The sequence below is a fragment of the Spermophilus citellus genome (assembly GCF_964194105.1).
Source record: "Spermophilus citellus genome assembly, chromosome: 2".
Lineage (NCBI taxonomy): Eukaryota > Metazoa > Chordata > Mammalia > Rodentia > Sciuridae > Spermophilus > Spermophilus citellus.
The window spans coordinates 75,208,571-75,222,566 of NC_138183.1; the positions used below are offsets into that span (position 1 = coordinate 75,208,571).

The following is a 13,996-nucleotide window of genomic DNA, read 5'->3' on the forward strand; positions in this document are numbered from 1 at the left end:
TTTCAATCTGGAATGTCACCCACAAGCTCATGTGTTGCAAGCATGGTCCTCAGTGCAGTGAGGTTCCAAAATGGGGCTTTTGAGCAATGATTAGTCATTGCCTAAATGATTAATCCATTGATACCTGAATGGACAATTGGCAGGTGGAACCTAGTCAGTAGAAGTCTGTCACTGGAGAAATGTCCTGGAAGGGTTTATCTTCTCTCTGGCCCCTTTCTCTTTCCTTGTGCGTACTGGTTGCCATGAGCAGAGCAGCTTTCCTCTGTCATGCTCTTTGCCATGATGTGCTACCTCACCTCAGGCCCACAGAAATGGAACCAGCTGACAAGGGACTGAGTCCTCTGAACCCATGAGCCAAAAACCAATCTTTTCATTGAGTTGTTTTGGTTGGGAATTTTGGTCACAGTAACAAGAAGCTAATAATTCTCCAAAAAAGTTTGTTAAATGAATGAGTGGATAATAATTGAATAGAATGCAGTGAATGGAAGAAATATTTACCCTTCCATCTTTGAGAGATGTTGTGAAGTCCAAAGCTGGTAATGCATGATAAAGTTGAATTAAACCTTTCAAACGGAAGTGCCATGGGCAAGTCCCCTCGACTTTTGCATAGCTTTAGTATATTATGGAGGATTTGAATCAAACTAAAACTTTCAAAATTTATCATGAATTCAAGCCCAACCATATGCAGTTTGTAAATACTGACCTTGTGCAGACTAAGTGTAAAAACCCTGGAGTCAAGTCGCCTATCCTAGTTCACTCTCCGTGGCATGGCTCTCACTGAGGTTAATAAGAACTGTGGATATCGCAGACTGCCAAAACATAAGGAGATATGACAGGAAACCAAACGGGAAACTGCCGGCTGCCTTGGGCTCCCTGAGATTTGAGTCTAACAAGGCAGACTTGTCGCTGGACTCTTTGGAGGTGAAATGAAGCGATGGGCTAATGCTGGGCACAGGAGGCGCCAGGTCCTGACAGGCCAAGGTGTGACCTGCAGAATCCTAACCATCCCAGACATCTTTCCAGGAGCAAGGGAGCTGGGCCATGGCCAAGGGCAGGCAAGGTTGTGAGGGTGGGGGGAGGAGGTGTATGCAGAGCCCTCAGAGAGTAGGAAAAGAAAGGGCAAGTGAGATTACTGGTCATCTGGTGTCTTAGATCACAGGCAAAGCAAACGCCAAGCACAACAGCAAACACAACCTTTGAGCACTGTGTCTCCAAAGAGTGTTTACCAAGTGCCGTCGGCCTTGATCTCCCAGACTCAGTTAAATATGCATTTGTTAATGTTGTGGTTCTCACTTTCTCTTCTTCCCATTTTTTTGGTTATTGTTGTTATTTCTACTTTTTAAAAAAATTCTTCTAATTCCTCACTTGCTTTGACAGTATAACTCTGAGGAAAGTGAGAAATAAAAGGAGTGGGGACAGAGGAGAAAATTCCACAGAGCATTTTCAAAAGAGGCTTTCCAGTACAAAAATGTAGGCATTTATAGTTACACTATTAAATGTAGGTGTATTATTATGTATAATATGGTAAATATGATTTATAGCTCATTCTTTAAATATATTATTAAATATGATACACACATATAATTATGCATATTATTCTCCATTTAAAAATACCAATATTTAGAAATGAACCGATAATTTGTGTGATATATGCCATTTTTATAAGCTACCTTTTAAAAAGGAAACATGGTATCAGCAAAAACATTTAAATTCATATTATTTGGTGACTAAGACATACAAGCATTTCAAAAACATTTAAATACATTATTTTATTTGATTACATTAAGGGGAACTGAAAAAATGGGAAGGTGAAAACGAAGTGAATGGTTTTATGTGCCTTTCTTGTGGCCATTCCTTCATACTTTATCCCAATTCTTCATTTATGTGACCTTTGCTCCAATTGAAATAGGGACTGTCATTTGTTCCTTCTGGAAATTTTAGGACCTAACAGATGTTTGGACATAATAGCTTCAGCATTTAAAATGTATAATGAATTTCAGAAATGGATAAAACTAAGACCTCATACATATCACACTGTTAGAACTGCATGGTTTTAGAACAGTAGTAATATTATTTTAACATACAACATGTCTCATTTTTACACCCTGAAACTAGCCATAGAGGCATAAAAATATATAAAAAGCAAGGATTTTTAAAAAATAAATGAACTTTTTAGAGCAGTTTTATATTGGTGGCAAAATTGAACAAAAAAGTATGGAGACTTCCCATGTGCTCTCTTCCTCTCCACAACCAGGACTCTCCAACTGTCAACAATTGATGTACCTACATCAACACACATTAGCATCCATGGCCCAAAGTTTTATATTAGGGTTTACTCTTGGTGTTGAACACTACATGGATTTAGATGAATGTATAATGACATGTATTCATCTTTGAAGTATCACACAGAACATTTTCACTGTCTTAAAAATTCTCTGAGTAGCCAGGTGTGGTGGTACATACCTATAATCCCAGCAACTCCGGAGGCTGGGGCAGGAGGATCACAAATTTGAGGCCAGCTTCAGCAACTTAGTAAGTCTCTAAGTAACTTAAGGAGATCCTGTTTCAAAATAAAAAATTAAAAAAGGGTTGGTGATATAGTTCAGTGGTAAACACCCCTGGGGGCAACATACACACACACAAACACACACACACACACACACACACACACATACACACACATAATTTTTTTCTTTGTGTTTTGACTATTCTTCTTTCTACCCCCAATACCCTGGAAACCTCTAAACCTTTTACTGTCTCCAAAATTTTGCCTTTTCCAAAAATCAAGTATTTGTAGTGATACAATATGTAACTTTTTCAGATTAACTTCTTTCATGAGTAGTATGCATTTAATTTTTTCATGTCTTTTTATGATTGATAGCATTTCTTTTTATTACTGAATAATATTTCATTGTCTGGATGCACCAAATTTATTTTTTTTTATCTACTGAGGGATATTTTGATGGCTTGCAAGTGTGTCAGTCATTAATAGAGCCACTGAACACACTCATGTAGAGGCTTTTTTGTGAAGAAAAAAATTCAATTCATTATAATAAATACTAAAGAATGTGGTTGCTGGATCATTTGGTAAGAATGTATTTAGTTTTGAAAGAAAATGCCATAGTATCTTTCAAAGTGTCTCTACCATTTTCTGTTTCCACAAGCAATGGGTGAGAGCCTCTGCTGCTCTATATCCTTGTCAGTCTTTGGTGCTGTCAGTGTTTTGGATTATGTACATTGTAACAGTTTGTTGTGTTATTTCATTGTTGTTATAGTTTGTAATTCCCTAATGACATAAAATGTTGAAAAGATTTTCTTAGACTTAATGCCTTTAATGCCGTCTGTATATTTTCTCTGGTGAAGTGTCTGTTCAGTTTTTGGTCCATTTTTTTGTTTGTTTGTTTTGGACCAGGGATTGAACCAAGGATGCTTAACCACTGAGCCACATCTGCAGTTCCTTTTATATTTTAGTTTGCAGTAAAATCTTGCTAAGTTGCCCAGCCTGTTCTTGAACTTGAAATTCTCCTGCCTCAGTGTCCTGAGTTACTGAAATTACAGACATGGGCCAACGCACCCAACCTTTTGTCCATTTCTTTGGTGATTTGTTGGTTGTCTTATTGTTGAGTTGTAAGTAAGTGTTCCTTGTATATTTTAGAAAATAACCCTATGTTCTAGTTGTACATTTCGCAGATATTTCGCCCAGTCTGTGTCTGGCCTTCTTATGCTCATGGTATCAATTTCACAGAGTAGAAGGTTTTAATTTTAATAAAATCTAGATTACCAATAATTTATTTTACAGGCTATGCTTTTGACACTGTGTATAAAAAGCCACTGCCATACCCAAGGTCACCTAAGTTTTCTTCTATGTTATCTTTTAGGAGCCTTATAGCTTTGCAATTTTACATTTAGTTTTATGATTTGTTTTGAGCTGAAATGTGTGTGTGTGTGTCCAGCTTTCCTTGTATCATTTATTTAAAAGACTATATTTACTACATAATATTGTACCTTTTCTTTTGTCAAAGATTATTGACTTTTTAAATGTCAGTCTATTACTTGGCTTGCTATTCTGTTCCATTTACATGCTTTTTAATTTTTTCTAATACCACCTTGTCTTGATATTGAGCTTTGTAGTAAGTCTTAGTTGGGTAGTGTTAGTCCTCCATTTTGTGTCTGTCCTTCAATATGGAGTTAGCTATTCTGGGTCATTTCCCTCCTGGTATAAACTTTAGAATGAATTTCTCAATGCCCATGATATAACTTGTTGGAATTTTGTTTGCATTTAATCTATAAGTCAATTTGATTAGAATTCTTATCTTTTTTTTATTTATAATAGCTTTGCCCACAGGAAGCAGCTACGCCCACAGGGCTATGAGAAAATAGCAAGGTTTGGTGTGGATCATCAGAGCCAGAAGCTGGGAGAGGGACCACAGAGGTGACCTCCAGACTGATGAAGGGAATTCTGCTTGTCTTTGAAGGGACTGTTTCTTCTGCTTACAGGCTGAAGGGTATTGCTAAGGAAATGCTGAGGAACAGTAAGTATCATATATTGCTGAAATTAAAAAGCAATTAATTTCCATGTGTTAGTCTTGCATCTTGAACCTTGATATAATTGCTTTTTAGTTCCAGGAGATTTGTCAATTTTTGTAATATTTTGTCTGGTTTTAGTACTGGAGTAATCCTGACCTCCGAATGAGTTAGCAAAATATTTTCTCTGTTCTATCTTCTGATGTCCATTCTCCCTCTAGTGCCTCCTTCTCATAGAACCTAGAAAGACACATCTGGCAAAGAGGAAATGTAGGCTTCATTCTCAGTGAGAACAGAATAAGGAATTTAGTGTTGAAAAAAAGTAGTTTACCAAACTGGTATAGTTCACCCTTTTACTATTCTGCATGTATATACATGCCTCCACATATTTTCTGAACTTCCGTAAAGCAAAAGCTAGGATTTTGCATAGAAAGGTGTCACAGCTATTCTTTGTTCTCCCTTCTCTCTGGATAGGCAGCACAAAGGTGAAAGTTGTATCTGTCTCGAGAGTCATGGTTTACATTTATGGATGATGTTGATGACTTTTCAAATTTTTCCCAGTCTCACCTGGAGATTTATAATATGAAGTATAAAAAAGAGCAAACCAACAAAGCCTTACATAATATAATAAGAGGAAAAAGAAAAAAATTAGTTAATGAGCTCATGCATATTAATAAAAATAAAGTCATGTATTTTTGGTAGCTATGGGAAATTGCTTCCAGGGCCCCCTGCAGATATCAAAGTTCATAACTGTTAAAGTCCCTTACATAAAGTGGCAAAATATTTGCATATAACCCATGATAATCTTTTTGTGTGGTTTAAATCCTCTATAGATTACTTGCAATACCTAATAAAATTTAAATGTCATACAAACAGACATTATACTCTATTGTTTAAGGAATAGTGACGAAAATGTTTATGCATGTTCAGTGTAGATGCAAATGTTTCTGAATATTGATGATCTGCAGCTGTTTGAATCTGCTGATATGGAATTTTCAGAGAAGGTCAACTCAACTGTATAAATGCATGTATCAAGCAATAAATAAAGCATGCATAGATACTACCATCCTCATTTCTGAAACTAATCTTAAGGTCATGGTTACCATTTGTAATCTTCATCTTTTTGTACCCATTCTACATTCCATTTGTCCTTAGCAGAATATGTTTCTTTACTGGTGGGCCTATCTAAATCTTTGTGTCTGAGGATATAAATCTCCAGGAAACTACATTGCTGTAGTGTTCTATTAACTTTTGTTATTGAACCAAAGTATGAATATGTGCTCAGGGAATTCAGTCACTGCTTAGAAGCTACTCAAATAATCTTTGAAAGTCAACATTGATTGCCCCAGAACATACAAACCTCCTCTGAGTATGGGTTAGTATCATGAAGAATGCAAAGTGGCCAGGTGATAGTTTTAACGTCAATTTGAATTGAACTTTTGTTTCCTATGGATGTGTTCTTTAGGATCTAACTATCTCTAAGCTCAAGGTTTTCTTCTCGGTCATAAGGAATTCCCTTGAATTAAGTGAGAGACCATGAAGCAGGAGGAGATGTCAAAGTAGAACACTGAGGACTAATAAATATGTTGAGCATCTTATGCATCTCTTGAAAGCATATTTACTTGGTGATTAATTTCTTGCCCAAATTTAGGGCTTTGTTGTCCGTACAATACCTGATTCACGAACAGAAGTTCAGATTTCAAGGTCGTTATGAAGACCCCTTCAAGGGCATTCTATCTGCATAGGATCAAAAGCACTCTAGAACTTTTTCTTAAAAACAAGCAAACAATACCCAAAACACTGCCATCAAAAATAACAGAAGAAGAAGAAGGGGAAGAATAGGTGAAGGCCGAGGAAGAATAAATGTTGAAAAGAACATAGATCTGTTCCTAAACCCTATGAGTGTACACTCTGATCCTCTTTCCAGGACTTGCCAGAGACTCTATGTGGTCATATGGTCATCTGTTTACCACAGACACTTAGGATCATTCTCGGCCTCCACTCAAATTTAACAATTTTAGAGATGACTCAGTAAATGGAAATGGAAGCCAGGAGTCAGATCCATGAAAAAAAAAGAGCCATTGCCCACTTTCTGCTAGCACTACCAAGGGCTGTGGCCAGTACTCTCCGGGAGTACTGAAGGAAGTGGGTGATCGAACGGAATGCTGCTGTGGGGTGATGGGCCACTGCTGGGATGAAACCCACAGAATCAAGAAGTAAATAGGAAGTCTCCCTCAGCCTCCCTCCAGCACTCCTACTGGTAGAATCTAACAGGAAACAAGCTAGAAAGGAGAGTTTGTTTGCAGAATGGTGAGCTCAGTCTTAAAAAAGTGAAGAACAGAAGGATGAGACTGAAGATAACACACAGAAGCCTAATAACTCACACAGGATGAAATAGGATAGCCCACTTACTCTACGGTCCAACATTTATAAAAGAATTTTGAACTAGCTTATTTTCATACCACAAAAATAGTGCATAGATAATTGAGGAAATGTTAGGAAAAAAATAAAATAAAATTTATTCAAACCTTTTATATTTTGTTGCTTCTACTGTCCTTGTCTCACACACACACACAATGTGCACACACACCCCTTCATATTTGAAAAGAAATGGTGTCTTATTCTACACAGAGCTTTTGTGACTGGTTTTGTACTTAACAATCTAATATACTGTTAATGTTTTGACTTATCATTAAATAATGCACAACCACGAGGTTAATGTCCACATAGGATTACAACACATAGAAATACTAATGTTATTAATTATTCCTTAATTTTGGAAATTTTTAAATGTTTTAAGTAACTTGCATTAATAAATGATACTGTGATAAATGTCTTATTGGAAATTCTTTATGAACACTTGTTGATATGATAAATTTTGGGGAAATATCTTATGACATTTTTCTTGAATCTTCCAGATATTTACTATCTGCGTCCTTTAAAAAGGAGTATTTGCCACATAAAAAAGCAAGTTCTTGAATAATTGTTTAGATGCAAATAAATTCTCTCTTTTTCTTCTTCTCTGCCTGCCCCCACCCCGGTCTCATTGTGTTATGGTGTTAAGATGAGGACATTACTTGTATTCCTGCATATTCCTTCCTGGAGCAGAAATTATGACTAAAAATGTAGATGGGAAGAGATTTTTTTGAGTGTGGGTAGTGCTGAGAACAGCTGGGATGGAGACTGAAGGAAATGGCAAAGACATTTAACATAGATATAAATGGAATTGCTTAGCACAAAATCTTAGAGTTTCTTGTGTTAGGGGAATAAATTTAAATTGAATATATTTTTTCCTTACAGATAAAAAATGTTAAATCTTGAAACCATCTGGGTTCTTTCTGAAAGTTTGAAATTTGAATTTAGGTAAGTCAAAATGAAAAAGTCTAGGATGCTCTTGTGTTGCCAAGCAACATTGCTAATCTGAGCTCCCATAATCCAATGCCACGAACAATTTTTGTCCACAATAAATGTGCCCCCAAAGCAAGTGAGTCAGCATCAGCTATTTAAAGAGTTTGCAGGGAACTCATAAAAGTCTCCAGTGAAGGTGAAGTTATCATCAGGCTATTTTGACTATTTTTTGCAATGCAAACTCTTATACCTTCACTCACTGATCCCCAAATCACATAGTCAAGGAGATAAAATGTATCCTGTTCCATCCTGTGAAAGTATTAAAAATAAAAGGAGAGCAACACCTCAATTTGCAAACTAGGGGTCCATACCTTCATGAACAGGACAGAAGCCCATGATTAGAGTCTATGAAATGGAAAGTCGATGTCTCATCTGGATTACCTTATCAGACTGAAGAGCAAGAACAGGATGAGAAAGCATGACCATGCTCTTATTCCTGGAAATGTTCCATTTAAATTCATTTTTTTTTTTGCTTTTGGTCCCAAAGAACTGGTTTGAAATGGAATTTATTGAAGATTTATTGAAGAACTTTCTACTCTCTATTTAATGAGTCTGGTCTAAGTGAAATTTCTGAGAATTATAAGAAAATGTTTCAAAATACTAACTGGACTTCTTCTCCAACTATGAAGATATATGTTTCTTTAAAAGCCAAAAATCTTTGACTTGATTTTCTATAGGGTTAATAAGAAGGATTGATGGTGACAAATGACACAGCAGAAATTTCTCTTCTCAGATAAAGGACCTGGCAAGATTGAGAAGCTTAACATGGATAATGATATTTACATCTACACATTTTACTACCTTCCTGAGCTGTTCTTAAATGAAGATATCAGAACCTGTCAATAATTGGCCTGACAGTTGTGATATGATTTAAACCAAGTAGGGAAGGTCTGTTAAGTACTATAATTAAATTAAGCATGAAAAATACTTTTGGATTTTAGAGTTGAAGAAGGTAGGATCCTCTAATTTTTATTGTTCTTATTTTTTGAGGAAATCTACAGTTGCCTTCTGTGTTTGTATGTTATTTGGGTTAGTTATTAAAATATGGATGTGTACATTGCTTACTTATGTTAGGGCAATTTTGTTAACCTACTGTTAGTTGTTATTGTTATAGCAAATTATAGAAACAGTATAAAATTCCAATGATTCTTTAGTGGGACATTGAAGAATAAGTGGTATAATATTTGAATCACATAGAAACCATTTTAGTAGAGATATTATGGATTTATTGTTTACATTATTAAAAGACTGAATCTTATTTAGTGCTAAATGGATTACTAAACTTAGAAATATAAGGGCTATGGCTTCTAGGTTATTTAGAAGACATGTTTACTATTTAAAGTTTTTAATCCTTTCAAATAATTATTCCCTGTTTTTGTAGAAGAATTTTGTTTCACTTTGTAATGATCAGAAATATCAAATGAGTCTAGAAAATTTGAAACCATCAGAAATATTTATGAAAAATAAAAGTTCTTTGAATGGCAGAAATGTAAATGGATATTTTCCTTCTGGTTTTTAACTCTATCATTATAAAATATTCTTCTTTTACTCTAGTAACAATTTTTTATATTCCTTATATTTAGACTCTATAATTATATATTCTTATGAAATATATATAAAGTGCTATATGTAAAATAATACCTCTAAAATACATATTATTATATATTAATAAAGTCCTGTATATAGTCAATACTACATGTTATTTTTGAATAAGAAACTAACCTATTTATTTAATTTAAAGGAAATAAATTCATTTTCCTTCAATACTTCCTAATAGACATGCTTGTGATGACTAATATTTTGTCTCATTCTAAATGGGTTCATCTAAAAAAATGGACCTAAAGATAACTTTTAGTGATGAACTTTGTTCAAAAGCAGTTTTTAATTATAGTTATTAATATTTTTATTATAATAATATCTTTGTTTCCTAACATAGTCAATAATAGGGGCTTAATTCCAAACTTTGTCTTGATGAAATTTATACTTAATCGCCTCTTATTTTATTTTGGGATGTGTAATTAATAATCTGGTAGAAGTTTAAGAATGTATAGTGGTTTATAAAATTATATATTTGAAGAAAAGTCATAATCTTTTAAAATGTAACAGTCACTCTTGGTTTGGAAAGATTGTTTTGGCAACTATGCTTTGAAAATACTAAACCTACTAAATTCTTGACTACTTCAAATAGCATCCAATATACACTGCATCAGAGGGAGAATAATTGAAAAACAATATTGAATAAATGCAAAATATTGCTGTGATTCTCAAAAATTGTTTAAAATTTAACCTCAGTTAATTGATTGATGTTATCTAAGGGGAAATTGCAGTCTTTCTGAATTGCATGTTTTCCCTAATGTACTTCCTAATTACTAATACTAGACTTTATTCTTATTTGACTTATCTAGGTATATAAATCTAGGACTTGAATAGATAAGTAAATAGAGAAATGATGCCTAGAATCATGTTAACCTATAATGAAATGTGCGTGCCATCAGAGTCTTTATCAATCACAAAATCAGTCATAGGCACACATGATGGATAAAAGCATTGATCTCGGACCCGACTGACTGGGTACAGATTCTGCCTTTGCCAGTTTCAAGGTTTTTGATCTTAGGAAAGTTGCTAAACCTCTTTATGCTTTAATTTCTCATGTATGAAATGAGCATGATAAGAATACCTACTGCTGTAGGAATTAAATGAGTTTATATATTTAAAACACAAAAAGCAGTGTCCAGCACATAGTAATGCTATGCTAATATAAACTATTCTTATTGCTATTAACTTAGAACCTTTCTGTGCATTTTGAGAACTTTTAAAGTGCCTTAAAATTCATTTTAAAAGCTCAAAATACAATGAGGGAAATAATAATTACATTTAAGAACAATAGTGAGAAGTATAAAGTATTAAACTAACATCAATCTTCTTTTATGATGACATTTTTGTACATATTTCCTGTTTTCAATATGGTTATAACCATCAAAGCTTCTAGCTTAATATTAACAAATCTTCATTAATTCTGTGACTTTGGGAAAATTAACTAAATGATCATTTGACTCAGTTTTCTCATCTGTAAAAGGGGGGATTAGTAATGGTACCTGTTACAGCATTTGTGTGAATGTTAGCATTAGGACTAAATATTCTAATAAGTGTGTAGACCTCAAAACAGAGCCTGGTGACAGTAATGCTCTCTGACATTAGCCATCATCATCATTATCATCCTCATCATCATCATCATACCACTGTCTATATTTCACATTTCATATAAGTTACAGTCATCACAGTTTCCATACAGTAGCACAAAAGATTTACTGAATGCCTAAAATGAGTGAGATATTACAGAAAGAATATGTTATAATAAAAAGCAGCTTCAAATAACATTCATAATATTTATTAAGTACCTTTATTACCCAATGTATATAATCACAGACCCTAATTATACCTGGAGAAAGAGAGAGCATACATTAAAAAGTCATATATACAAAGCTGAGTGTGTGCGTAGAGAGAGAAAGAGAGAATGTGAGGGAGAAAGGAGAGATCCTTTCATAAAGGAACATATGTCCAGTGGGAAAAATTTAATCAATTATTAAACTAATAACCAAGATGATAATTTCTGATACTGATATTGAAAAACTTGAAAGGAATATAATAAATAACTTAGATCATGGCACAGAAGTATCCAGATAGGTTAGACAAATTCTTTCTGAGAAGGTGATGTTTGAAATGAGACCTACAGACTAGAAGAAAATATAAGTCATCCAAGATATCAGAACTGCCAAAACTGAGCAAAAGAAACATATCATATAGGCATATAGTCAATATAGTATAAAATGGTAGAACTCAGACAAGATGTATCAGTCAAAGCAGTATATAAATGGATGTTCTAACCTACTAATGACAAATATTTAGATTGATTCACAAAACGAAGACTCAACTCCTTATTGCATATATAAAATACATCTTTTTAAAAATGATTTAAGCCAGGCACGGTGGTACACACCTGTAATCCCAGTGACACCGGAGACTGAGGCAGGAGGATCACAAGTTCAAAGCCAGTCTCAGTAACTTAATAAGGCTCTGAGCAACTTATCCAAACCCGTCTCTAAAAAATACAAAGGGCTGGAGATATGGCTCAGGGGTTAAATGACTTGGGTTCAATTTCCAGTGCAGCCCCTACATCCTCCCCCAAAAAGAAAATGATTCAGGAAATTTTAAATGAAAGGCTAGATAATATCTTTATAGGAAATTGTAGCAAAAGTCACATTTTTAATAACATGTAAAGTATAATTTGACCTGACAAGCATTAAGAAGATTAAGAAGGGAACAGTATAAACCTAAAGGCCAAAATTCATGATGGACAAGGAGTAGAATGCCAAAATAGTAATGAATACAAGAAATACATGAAAGCATTCACCAAGTGGTCTTCTATTAGGTCACATAAAGCACCTCCTTATATTCTGAAAAATAAACATGAGGCAAACAATATTCCATGTACACAATTCAATTAATTAAAAAACACCAACATCTTTTCATTTGGAAATAAGAAAATTTGTTAGGTAATTATTGAGTTAAAGGGGAAATATGAACAAAACTACAGACTGCAAAGGAAAATAAGGATTAAGACATTGTATATATCAGAATGTATGAAATGCAGTTAAGCAATATTTACAGGAAAATTTCACTAACCCTGTGGAAATGATAATACCAACTGTATTTAAATAGTTTTAGAGCATAGAAAAGAAATTAAAGTTCTAAGATTGTTTTATAAAACAAGAATAACAAGTTTAAACTTAATGAATAAAAAGAAATCAATACTATAGACTAATATCATATATTGATGTAAAAATCTTAAATTATTAGCAAATAGAATCCTACAGTACATATTTAAAAATAAAATGAATGTATCACAATCAGATGAGGTTTTTTCTTGGAATTCAAGCATGCTTCAATTTTAAGTTAAATATTAATAAATCTAAGGGAATGACTCATATAATAATTTCTAAAGGCATTTGATGCAATCAAACATCTGTGCCTGACTAAATAGAGAGGCTTTCAGTTATATACATATGTGTGTATATGTGTGTTATACATCATACCAAAAGTCAACATAACATTGTCTATAGTATTTAATAGCACTCAAATGATTAACCTAAGATTCATGAAATGTAGCTATAGCTTCTTATTTACAAGTTGTTCTGGGCTGAACTGAGCCCCTTCAAAATTTATAGGCTAAGGTCTTAATTCCTAGTGTGACTATATCCAGAGACAGAGCCTTTGAGAAGATATTGAGGTAAAATGAGATCATCTGGGCAGATGCCTAATTCCAGCAGGAAGGCTATCCTTAGAAGAAGAAGAAGAGATACCAGGAGGGAATAGACCCCAAGAGAAGAACACAGAAGGACATAGCAAGAAGACTGCCTATGAAGAGAGGCCTAACCAAAAATTAATCCTGCCGACACCTTGATCTTGGATTTCCACTCTTCCAAACTGTTTAAGTCATTTGATCTGAGGTACCCTGTTATGGTAGTTATAGTAGACTAATATTACCCACACAAATATAAGGACAAGATTAACAAGTTGCCAGGAGTGGTGATGTGACCCTGTAATCCCAGCAGCTCAGGAGGCTGGGGCAGGAGTATCACGAGTTCAAAGCAGGACTCAGCAATTTAACAAGGTCTCCAGCAACTTAAAGAGAGCCTATCTCAAAATAAAATATAAAAGAAAGGGAAAGGGATATGGCTCAGTAGTTAAGCACCCCTAGGTTTAATCTCTAGTATCAAAAAAAAGACTAAAAAATTAAATAGAATCACAAGAAACTAATAGACAAATCCAGAATATAGATATTTTACGGGAAGAGCCTCCAATTTCCTTTATCAGGCAATTGTAATAATAATAATACAGACAAAAAACAATGTGTAGCTCTCATTGTGGCCCTAATTAGGATCCTGGTTTAGGCAAGAGTAGTAGGGTCATTCTGGAGACAACTGAGGAAGTTTGCCTATGAAATGAGTATTAGCTAACCTTAAGAATATTTTATTGATTTTGTCAGGTATGGAAAAAGTTTGTG

General features: G+C 34.2%; 1 protein-coding gene across 2 annotated transcripts in view; it reads right to left on the bottom strand.

The window, feature by feature from the left end:
- The window catches only part of ALDH1A1 (aldehyde dehydrogenase 1 family member A1), a 141,127-nt gene that overhangs the window by 85,498 nt on the left and 41,633 nt on the right, over positions 1-13,996 (bottom strand). For both annotated transcript variants that reach the window (XM_081279366.1, XM_081279365.1), the window contains exon 2: positions 2,464-2,560. The gene's annotated coding sequence lies outside the window, so the exon portion shown is untranslated. The remainder of the gene's footprint in view (positions 1-2,463; positions 2,561-13,996) is intronic.